Raw genomic sequence first — 12161 nt, 5'->3', positions numbered from 1 at the left:
GTTCAATTTACTCTTTTACTGATAGTTGTTATGTATTTTTCTATACCTTTTTAGTTTAATTTTTCCTTACTTTTACCCAGTTTTGGATCTATTTTTTATTATTCCATTTAATGTACACTGCTAGCTTTATAACTCTTTAACACTTTTGGTCTGGTTATGCTAGAATTTATAATACATATTCTTAAGTCATCACAGCCTACCTTCAAGTAATATTAATACCACTTCATGTATAGTGTAAACACTATACTATAGTATACATCCAATTTCTCCATATATTTTATTTCTGCATATGTTATAAATCCACTGTATATAGTACCATTTTTACTTTGAACAGTTAAAATTCAGAAAAAAATATTCTCAGTTATACTCACCATCATTTTAACCATTTCTGAAACATTTATTTGTGTAAGCTTAAGTTTCTATCTTATATTTCTTATGCCTTAAGAGCTTTCTTTAATATTTCTTATAATGTAAGTCTGCTGGAAATGAATTATCCCATCTTTGAAGTCTGAAAGATTTTTATTTTGCATTCGCTTTTCAAGGATGTTTTCACTTAGTATGGTGTTCTGGGCTGATAGTTTTTATTTGAGTAGTATGGATGTTTAAACAATATTAGTTCCTCCAACCCGTGCATACAGAATATCTTTCCATTTATTTGTGTCTTTTTCAACTTCTTTGATCAATGTTTTATACTTTTCAGTGTACAGGTCTTTCATCTTGTTGGTTAAATCTATTCCTTGGAATTTTATTCTTTTGATGCAATTTTAATGAGATTGTTTACCTAAGTTTTCTTTCTGATTGTTCATTATTATTGTATAGAAATGGCACAGGTGCAGTATATTCATGTTGTATCCTGTGACTTTACTGAATTTCTTTATTAGTTCTAATATTTTTGTGTGTGTGTTTTTGTGTGTGTAATCTTTGCTGTTCTTTCTCTATTGTATTCTGTTGTGTGACGGTTATACTTCTTGCCTTTCAGCTTGGATGTCTTTTATTTCCTAATCTTGCATGATTGCAGTGGCTAGGACTTCCAATATTATGTTGAATAAAAGTGGTGAGAGTGGGCATCCTTGTCTTATTCCTGATCTTAGAGGAAATGTTTTCTTCTTTTCACCATTGAATATATGATGTTAGTTGTGGATTTGTCATATATATTCTTAAGTATGTTGAGGTACATTTCCTCTATAGTCACTTAGTTGAGAATTTTTATCATAAATTGATGTTGAATCTTGTCAGTGCTTTTTCTGCATCTGTTGAGATGATCATAGATTTTTAGTTTTCATTTTGTTAGTGTGATGTAGCACATTGATTGACTTACAGATGTTGAACTATCCTTGCATCCCAGGGATAAATCCCACTTTACCATGGTATATAATCCTTTGCATATATTGTTAGATCTGTTTGCTAATATTTAGTTGAGGATTTTTGTGATTTTGTTTTTTTGTTGTGGCATTATCTGGTTTTGGTATCAGGGCAATGCTGGCTTTGTAACATGTTTGGAAGGTTTCCCTACTTACCTGTTTTTTGGAAGAGTTTGGGAAGGATAAATATTAAATTTTCTTTGGATGTTTTATAGAATTTGCCAATGAAGCTTTTCCTGGCCTTTGTTTTTCTTTCAATCCAAGAGCATGATATATCTTTCCATTTCTCTGAATCATTTTCCGTTTCCTTCATCAGTGTTTATACAGTTTTCAGAGTGTAGATCTTTCACCTCCTTGGTTGAGTTTATTCTGATGTATTTTTTGATGTGATTTTAAACAGGATTTAAAAAAAACTTTCTCTTTTTGATATTTCATTATTAGTATATAGAAATGCAGCAGATTTCTGTATATTAATCTTGCATCCTGCAACCTTGCTGAATTCATTTTTTAGTCCTAGCAGTTATTTGTTGGTGACTTTAGTGTTCTCTATATAGAGTGTCATCTGCAAATAGTGACAGTTTGACTTCTTCCCTTCCAATTTGGATATATTTTATTTCTATTTTTGTCTGATGGATAGAGTTAGGACTTCCAATATAATAGTAAATAAAAGGGGTGAGAAAGGGCCTCCTTATCTATTGTAAGTTTTTGATTTGTGGTTGTGATAGGGTTTGTATATATTGACCCATTATTGTATCTACGTGTTTTAAACTGGTAATCATTTAAGATCAAACACACTCTAATAAAAGATCTACATTTTTTACTCCCCTCCCCCACATTTTGTGTTTTTTATGTCACATTTTACTTCATGCTTATTCCTTTACTGTTTGTTGTAGTTATAGCTGCTTTTACTTTATTTGTTTTTTAATCTGTGTACTGGGTTATTTAGATGATCTTCAGTCCTTACTATATGTTTACATTTCCTATTGGAATTTTCCCTTTTCTGTAGATTCTTGCTTCTTTTAAATCTAGAGAAGACCCTTCCACATTTCTTTTAGTTTAGTATTGCTGAATTCTTTTAATTTTTGCTTTTTTGAGAATTTCTTTATCTTTTATTCTATTCGGAATGATAATCTTGCTAGGCAGAGTATCCTAGTTTGCAAGTTTTCCCTTTCAGAACTTTGGTATATTATGCCACTCCCTTCTGGCCTGCAAAATTTCTGCAGACAAATCAGCTAATAGCCTTATGGGAGTTTCCTTGTATATAACTCTTTGTTTTCCTCTTGCTGCCTTTAGAATTCTCCCTTCATCTTTAGCTTTTGCCATTTTATTATGATATGTCTTAGTGTGGGTTTGTTTGGGTTCATCTTGTGTGGGATCCTCTGTGCTTCCTGTACCTGGATATCTGCTTCCTTTTTTAGGTTTGGGAACTTTCAGCCATAAGTTCTTCAGATATATTTTTGATTCTTGTCTCTTTATTATTTGTATGTTGGCATGTTTTATATTATCCCATAGATCTTGTATGTTGCTTTCATTTTTTTTTCATTTGTCTTTTTTGTCTGCTGTTCTGATTGTGTGATTTCTATTATTCTATCTTCCAGATCACTTACACATTCTTCTGTGTCATTTAGTAGGCTATTCATTGCTTCTAGAGTGCTTTTTAGCTCAGAAATTGAATTATCTATTTTTGACTGGGTCATCTTTATAGCTCCTAGTTCCTTGTTAAATGATCTTTGTTTTTATCAATACTCTTTCTTAATTCAGTTAGTATCTTTATTACCAACTTTTTGATCTCAGTTTCTGGTAGACTGATTATCTGTTTCATTATTTTCAGCATTTTTCTCTTAATCTTTCAATTGGGAGTATTTTCTCTGCTGTTTCATTTTACTTAATTTTTCTGTCTCAATGAATTTAGGTAAAACAGTTACCTACTTTGGTCTTGAAAGGGTGTTTTGATGTGGTAGCATCCCTGTGTAGACTATGTATACCCAGTGCTTACAGAGGTCTGATGTGCTGCCTGTGTAGGTGTCTGCAGCTCCACAGAGATGCAGCCCAAGATCATGTATTTCCCTTTGTGTGATCATCCCAGATCTAGTGTAAGAATGTAGTGTGGAGTGGGCAGGACTCGGGGCACTCTCAACTGGGACTAGGGATCAGCATTGTGTTTGCAGGAACTGAAGCAGTAGTGCTGCAATCAGAAATCTGGGCTGCTTCTGTGATGCTTTTGAGTAAGCGCCAACAGTGACCACCACTGCCCCACCTGGACCACACCCTGGGCCCTCAGGCAACCTCTGCATTCCTAAATCAAGTTATTTCCCAAGATCATGCTGCCCTGTATCTAGTGCCAGGCTGTGGCTTGGAGTGAGTGGGGCTGATGTGTTCATTCAACTTAGATTGGGGAGGTGCTGCATGGCAGAAATCACTAGGGCAGACCTCTCTCCACTGTGTGGTGGCAAATAAGTACCTGCTCATTCTTCATGAGTGGGGTCTAGACTTTGCCAGCCTTTCTGTCTTTCTCAGTGGTTCTCCAAACAACCAAGGGGCTGTTTCCTCTGTGCAGGACCCCAGGACTGGGACACCCAGTCTGTGGCTTGATCTGTGCACTCTCCAGGGTGAGTTTGTCTGCTCCTGCAGTCTCTCTTTTCCTCTTAGTTCCCTCCTGGGGCACAGATCCCGACCCGATGCTTCTCTTCCTGTCCCACCTGATTATGTGGGAATCTTGCTTGCCGCCTTGGTTGTATAAGAATTCTTCTGCCAGTTACTAACTAGTTAGTTTCCCATGAGAATTATTCTACATGTAGACGTATTTTTGATACATTTGTGGGAGGAGATGAGCTCCATGTCCTCTTACTCAACCATCTTGATCCCCCTTCATGTTTTTTGGGGAGTTTTTTTTATTACTAGATTTTTTATTTCAGTCTCCTTACTAGAAATCAATCTATTCAGATTTTGTTTCTTCATGATTCAGTCTTGGAATATTGTACATTTCTAGGAACTTGTCCTTTTCTTCTAAGTTCTTGATTTTATCCATGCATAGTTGTTTGTAGTAATCTCTTACGATGTTTTGTATTTCTGTGGTGTTGACTGCAACTTCTTTTCATTTCTGATTTTATTTATTTGGGTCCTCTTTTATTTTTCCTTGATGATTCTGGCTAAAGTTATATTATTTTTTCTTATCTTTTCAAAGAATCAGCTCTTTGTTTTATTGATATCGTCTATTGTTCTTTTCCTGTCTCTATTTGGTTTATTTTTGTTCTAATCTTTAGTATTTCCTTCATTCTACTAATTTTGGCATTGTTTGTTCTTTTTCTAGTTCCTTTAGATGTAAAGTTAAATTGTTTATTTGGGATATTTTTCTTGTTTCTTTTTTTAATTGAAATATAGTTGATTTACAATGTTGTGTTAGCCGAATCACTTTGGTGTACACTTGAAACTAAGTACAACAAAGTGATTTCAGACTCTTTCTTATTATAGGTTATTACAAAATATTGAATATAGTTCCATGTGCTATATAGTAGGTCCTTGTTGTTTATCTATTTTATATATAGTAGTGTGTATATGTTAATCCCAAACTCCTAATTTATCCCTTCCACCTCTTTGGTAACTATAAGTTTGTTTTCTATGTCTATGAGTCTATTTCTGTTTTGTAAATAAGGTCATTTGTATCATTTTTTAGATTCCCATATAAGTAATATCATATGATATTTGTCTTTCTCTGTCTGACTTACTTCACTTAATGTGATCTCTAAGTCTACCCATTTTACTGCAAATGGCATTATTTCATTCTTTTTTATGGATGAATAATATTCTGTTATACAGATATTTATATATACCACATCTTTATCCATTTATCTGTTGGTGAACATTTAGGTTGCTTCTATGTCTTGGCTATTGTAAATAGTGCTGCTATGAACATTGGGTTTTTCTTGTTCCTTGAGATAGGCCTATACTGCTGTGAACTTCCCTCTTAGACCCACTTTATCTACATCTTATAGACTTTGATATATTTTATTTTTCTCTATTCCAGATATTTTTAAATTTCTTTTTTTGATTTCTTCAGTGAACCATTGGTTATTCAGTAGCATGTTGTTTAATTCCCATGTTTTGTAGTGTTTCCTATTTTTTTCTTGTGGTTGATTCTAGTTTCATACCATTGTGATTGAAGGAGTTATTTGATTTTATTTCAGTCTTCTTAAATTTATTGAGACTTGTTTTGTGGCCTAACATGTCATCTATCCTGGAGACTGTTCTATGTGCACACGAGAAGAATATGTGTTCTGTTGCTTTTGAATGGTGTTTTGTATATATTTATTAAATTCATTTGGTCTGTAGTTTTAAGTCTCATGTTTTCTGATTGATTTGCTGTCTGGGTGGTCTGTTCATTGGTGTAATAGGGATGTTATCCTACTATTGTTGTATTTATTGCAGTTTCTTCTTTTAAATCTATTAATACTTGCTTTGTATATCTTGATGCTCCAATGTTGGATGCATATACATCTATAAACATTGCATCTTCTTGCTGGATTGTTCCTTTTATCATTATGTAATGCCGTTCTTTATCTTTTATTACAATTATTGTTTTAAAGTCTTTTTTGTCTGATATGAGCGTAACTACTTCAACTTTCTTTTTTTCCATTTGCATGGAGTATCTTTTTGTAGTCTTTCACTTGCAGTTGGTATGTCCTTTCTCCTGAAGTGAGTCTCTGGTAGGCAGTTTATAGATGGCTCTTTTTTTTTTTAAATCCATTCAGCCACTCTTTGTGTTTTTTAAACATGATTGATTATTTATCTTCTTATCATCTAACCTACTATTGATTCCTTCTAGTATATTTTTATTTTAGTTATTGTATGTTTGTTTCTTCGTTATATTTTCTAACTCTTTTTAAAATTTCTCAGTGTGTGCATCCATTTTTCTCCTGAATTTGTTGAGCATCTTTATGATCATTACCTTGAACTCTTTATTGGTAGATTTCTTCTCTCCATTTCACTTAGTTCTTCTCCTGGGCTTTTGGCTTGTGTCTTTATTGGAACATGTCCCTCTGTCACCCCATTTTGCCTAATTCCCTGTTTTTATTTTTATGTGTTGGAAGGTCAGTTACATTTCCTGATCTTGGAGAAGTCTCCTTATGTAGGCGACATCTTATAGGGCCCAACAGTACACTCCTTTCTGGTCACCAGAGCTATATGCTGTGGAAGTTCCCTTGTGTTGGTTGCATGGGCCCTTCTGTTGTGGTGAACTAACTACTGTTGGTGCATTGGCAGGTGCAGCTGTACCATGGCCTGGTTGGTTGACAGGCCCTGCCTAGGCTGGCGGCTGCCAGACACTAGTGGGCAGACCTGAGTCCTAGAGTGGCTGGCTGTTTCACTGTCCTGCTGGTGCTTGCTGGTGGGTGGGGCCAGGTCACAGGGCAGCTGGCTTTTGGTGCCAGGGTCTTGGGACTGGTGCCAGCATTCGGGTGGGAAGATCTAGTCCCATGGTGGCTGGCTGCAAAGCTCTGAGGGACCTATGGCAAGTGTTCGCCTCCTGGTGGGAGGGGTTGTAGTGGCTGGGGTTTCTAGGCTTGTGCTGGTCTCATGGTGAGTGGAGCCGGGTTTGGGGGTGGCTGGCTCTGGGGCTCAGGGGTTCTGGGGCTGGTTTCATCTCACTGGTGAGCAGGAATGCACTGAGAGATCCTAGCCCTGGTTCCACCTGCTGGTGGGTGGCTTTGGTACTGACAGAATTAGCTGTGGTACCATAGGCATCCTGGGGCTGGTGTTGGCCTGTTGCTGGGCAGAGCCACAATGGGGTGGTGGCTGTAAAGCTGTCAAGGTCCTGGAGCTGGTGCCTGCTTGCTCGTATGTGAAACCAGGTCCTGTGGCTAGTGCCAGCCCACTGTTGGGTGGAGTCGGGTTCCCAGGTCTCTGACTGCAGGCCCATAGGTCTTCAGTTTGGTGTTAGCTCACTGGTGGGCTGGGATGTATCCTTGGGCCTCTGGTGAATTGGGCCAGGTCCCAGGGTGGCTGGAGGGTTCAGGGAGGCCTATGGCAGCCAGTCTGATGGTAGGTGGGGCTGTGTCCCTGTTTGGATAGCTCCTTGGCCTGGGGAGCCCTAGGACTGGTGCCAGCCAACTGGTGGGCAAGGTTAGGTCCTAGCACAATAAGCTGGAGGGACCAGTGTCCTCGTGGTAGAATGAGCTCCTCCAAATGGCTGCTGCCAGCATTTATGTCCCAGTTGCCTTCTGCCTCTCCAGGAGGCTCTCCAAGATCAGTAAATGCATCTGATCCAGGCTCCTTCAAATTACTGCTTTTACCCTAGCTTCTGGAGTGTGTGAGATTTTGTGTGAGCCCTTTAAGAGCAGAGTCTCTGTTTCCTACAGCCCTGTTGATCTCTTGAAAGCTGGCCTTTAAGGCCAGATGTTCTGGGGGCTCTTATTCCTTGTGCATGGCCACTAGGCTCTGGAGACTGATGTGGAGTTTCAGTCCCCCACTTCTTGGGGAGAACCTCTGCAGTTGTGATTATCCTCCCATTTGTGGGTTGCGTGGGAGTACAGATCTTGACAGTACTGTTTCTCCACTCCTCCTACCTATTGTTATTCACTCTATATCTTTAGTTGTAGGAGATCTTTTCTGCTAGTCTTCAGGTTGTTCTCATTGATAGTTGTTTTGTAAATAGTTATTTTGGTGTACCTGTGGGAGAAGGTGAACTCAGGGTCTTCCTACTCTGCCTCCTGATTTTATATCTTCTGAGTGGTGAATTTAGTTATTTACATTTATAGTATTTATTGATAGGTATGTGCTTACTGCCATTGTTTCACTGTTTTCTGGCTGTTTTTATAGTTCTTCTCTGTTCCTTTCTTCTCTTTTTCTCTTCCCTTGTGTTATGGTGGTTTTCTTTAGTGTTATGTTCAGATTCTTCTCACTTTCTTTTGTGTATTTACTATAAGCTTTTCCTTGTGGTTACCATGAGATTCACTTATGACATCCTATGTAAGTAGTAGTCTGTTTTAAGTTGGCAGAAACTTATATTTGAACATATTCCAAAGCTTTATCTTTCTATACAACCCCCACATTTTATGCTTTTAATGGTACATTTTGTATCTTTATTTTATGCATCCCCTAGCTAATTATTGTAATTTTAGTTATTTGCACTATTTTTGTCTTTTATCTTTATTTTTGCTTTATAAGTGATTTATTATCTTTATTACATATTTACTTTTTCCAGTAAAATGTTTAGTTTTGTGTGTTTCCTTATTATTAATTAGTGCTATTTCTTTTCAACTTAAAGAAGTTTCTTTAATAGTCCTTGTAGGGCTGGTTTAGTGGTGGTGAACTCCTTTAGCTTTTACTTACCTGGGGAACTCTTGATCTTTCCTTCATTTCTGAATGATAACCTTGCTGGGTAGAGAATTCTCGGTTGGAAGTTTTTTCCTTTCAGCACTTTGAGTTATGTCATGCCACTCCCTTCTGTCCTATAATTTTTCCCTCAAAAAAATCTTCTAATAACCTTGTGAGGTTTCTCTTGTATGTAACCAATTGTTTTTCACTTACTGCTTTTAGAATTACCTCTTTATCCTTAACTTTTACCATTTTAAATATAATGTGTCTTGGTGAGAGTCTTTTTGGGTTCACCTCTTTCTGAACTCTCTGGGCTTCCTGGACCTGGATGTTTGTTTCTTTCCCTAGATTAGGGAAATTTTCAACCACTACTTCTCTAAATAATTTTTCTGGTGCTTTTTCTCTATCATCTCCTTTTGGAACTCCTGTAATGTGAATGTTATTCCATTTGATGTTGTTCCAAAAAGTCCCTTAAAGTATCTTCACTTTTAAAATTCTTTTTTTATTTTGCTACTCAGTCTGGATGAGTTCTTTTTTGTTTTGTTTTGTTTTCCAGATCATTGATTCATTTATCTACCTCATCTCGTCTGCTGTTGAGCCCTTCTAGTGTATTTTTCAGTTCAGTTATAACTTCTGTTTAGTAGTCTCTATTTCTTTACTGAAATTTTCACTGTGCTTATCAGTTTTTCTTTTGAGCGCAGTAAATATTTTTATGATCGTTACTTTGAACTTTTTATCATATAGATTGTTTATCTCCATTTCATTCAGATCTTTTTCTGAGGTTTTGGCTTATTCTTTTTATTGGAACATATGTCTCTGTATTCTCACTTTTTCCTATTCTTTGTGTTTGTTTCTATATATTAGGTATATTAATTTCTCTCTTAGTCTTAAAGGAGTGTTCTTATTTAAGAGATATATTGTGGGACTCAGAGGTGCAATCCAGAGCCAGGTGCTCAAGGAGTATACCCTACATGTACTGTTGTATTGGGGCTGCTGGTGTGGTGCATTGGTGGGTGGGGCTGATCCCAAGATGGCTATGGGAATCTAGTCACAGCTGCTATGGTATACTGGTGGGTGGAGCTCTCCCCTGGACCAGCTGCAGAGTTCTGTTTTGGCTCCTGCATTATGTTGGTGGGTGGGGCTGGCTCCCAGACTGACTTCCCTTGACTGCTGTATGTGCTTGTGAGCCTGTCAATTGAAATACTGTAACATCCAGCCAAGGCACAGAAGTGGGCAGGGCTCTCACCAAGGTGCACGCACTTGTACCAACACATTTTAGGGAGAAATTCAAAATGGCACATGACTGTTCTATGGTTAGCAAGGTAGCCTGAGATAGCAAAAATGGTTTCCACCAGTGTCTTAGTTCTGAAGGATCATTTCAGCTGGTTTCTACCTCTCCAGCTGATGCTTCAGGATTAGTAAGTGGGTGTTCTTCATCTATAGTCCATGCACTTAAAAAAATTTTGGCGGGGGAGGCCAGGGAAGTAATTAGGTTTATTTATTTATTTTGTTTATAATGGAGGTACTGGGGATTGTACCCAGGACTTCATGTGTGCTAAGCATGCATTTTACCACTGAGCTATACCCTCCCACCATGTGCTTTTTAATCTGTTATTTTTTTGCTGGTTTTGGGGTTGAGTGAGTTTGCATATGAGCCCTATAAGAGTGATATTTTACCATTTCCTAAAAGTTTTCTAATTTTCCTAGGTGTATTCCATCTTGGTTTTCAAAGCCAGGTGTTTTGGGGGCTTGTCTCTCCTATGCATGATCTAGATGTTTGGGTGCTTGATGTGGAGCTTGAATCCCTTGGTCCTCAAGGAAAAGATCCATACCTGTGTGATCCCTTTTGATTATGAATCACCACAGCTGGGTAAGATCTTTCCTTGGTGAGACCATCCCTCTGCCTCTCCTACCTGTCTCAGTTCTGTCCTTTTATATTTTGTTGTGGAGGTTCTGTTCATTCAGTTTTCAGGTCCCTTTCCAAGGGAATTATTCCATGTGTAGTTGTAAGTTAGTTTTGTCCATGGGAGTCAGTGAGTTTATAATCTTCCTATGTTGCTGTCTTGAGCCCTCCCCTCCATGATTCTTTCTTGGAACTATCCAGTCTTAACAAGCCCGTCAAAACAATTCTTCATTTCTATTTTCATGTATTTTATTTCTAGCATTTCCATTTAACTATTGGTTTTTTTTTTACATTTTTTTTATTGAGTTATAGTCATTTTACAATGTTGTGTCAAATTCCAGTGTAGAGCACAATTTTTCAGTTATACATGAACATACAGATATTCATTGTCACATTTTTTTCGCTGTGAGCTATCACAATTCATTTAACTCTTTCCTGTAATTTCCAACTTTCTTCTGAACTTTCCCTATTCATGCATTTTGTTCACCTTTTCTACTACAGACTGTAATATATCAACTATAGCTGTTAAACTCCTTGCCAATTCCTTCCAATATCTGAATCATCTCTGGGTCTGTTTCTGTTGAGTGCTCTTTCTCTTGTCATGGGTTGTTTGTATATTGGTTTTTTATGTCTCATACTTTTGAATCAATCTTTAACATTATGTATAGAACAGTGGAAACTGAGGTAAATAGTATTTTTGTCTGAAAATGAGACTGTATCTTCCTCTGCTTGACTGTTGGTGTGTGTGGTGTTGAGTTCATCTAATCAGAAATTGAGATTTGGCTTTCTTCAGTGCATCACTATTTTCACCTTTCTCTGTATTATCCTGTTTTGAACAAGGTTAGAATGTAAGGAAATTTATTTCAATATTCCTGGTCCAATCTCAGCTTTTGGACTTTCCCATATGACTGTATCACAGAGAGTATCTCTTTGTACACTCTTGCCCTTTACTCGTTAGTAAACTGCTATTGCTTATTATTCAGTATTTGCTAGATTGGTGTTGGCTGCAGTGTTGTTTTCTATTGTCCTGGTCCAGCATCAGTCTAGCTTAAATAAGTTTCACCAATATTGTTTTTAATTTGATTTTAAACTGGAAGTGGAATATCACACATTTAAGAACAGTGTTTCATTTAAAATTTGAGACTATTACTTAATACTAATAAATCTCTTATGTTTCAAGCCTAGTTCTAAACACTTTGCATACTTTAATTCATTTAATTCTTAATGTGTTTCTGGGAGCCTACAGTCCTCTCAGTGCAGGTAAATTTACTGAAATTACATGCTTTTTTCAAGTGTAGACTTACCTTACATAAGAACTGTTCAGTTAAGGACCTTTGGGACACAATAGTTGAAAAATTATGTCACTTTTTGGACATTTTTTGATATATATTTTTACCATGAAACACATTAAGTAAATTTCATAAAGAAGTAATATTTCAACATTATGATTTTAGGCAAAGATTCATCAGTTTACTTGACAGACCAGTTTCTAATCAGAAAATAGCACATAGAACAGAATTGAACTGCACAATGTGTTTGGATAAGCCCCAAACATTTTGCTTTATGTACATACGCTAAGTAAGTGG

General features: G+C 36.9%; 1 protein-coding gene across 11 annotated transcripts in view; it reads left to right on the top strand.

The window, feature by feature from the left end:
• SRD5A2 (steroid 5 alpha-reductase 2) overlaps positions 1-12161 on the top strand; it is an 87238-nt gene that overhangs the window by 25404 nt on the left and 49673 nt on the right. The gene's annotated exons all lie outside the window — the stretch shown is intronic.

This window comes from Camelus bactrianus, chromosome 15 (genome assembly GCF_048773025.1).
Source record: "Camelus bactrianus isolate YW-2024 breed Bactrian camel chromosome 15, ASM4877302v1, whole genome shotgun sequence".
NCBI lineage: Eukaryota > Metazoa > Chordata > Mammalia > Artiodactyla > Camelidae > Camelus > Camelus bactrianus.
Note: the sequence above shows the minus strand (reverse complement) of the source record. Positions and strands in the feature narration are given on the sequence as shown.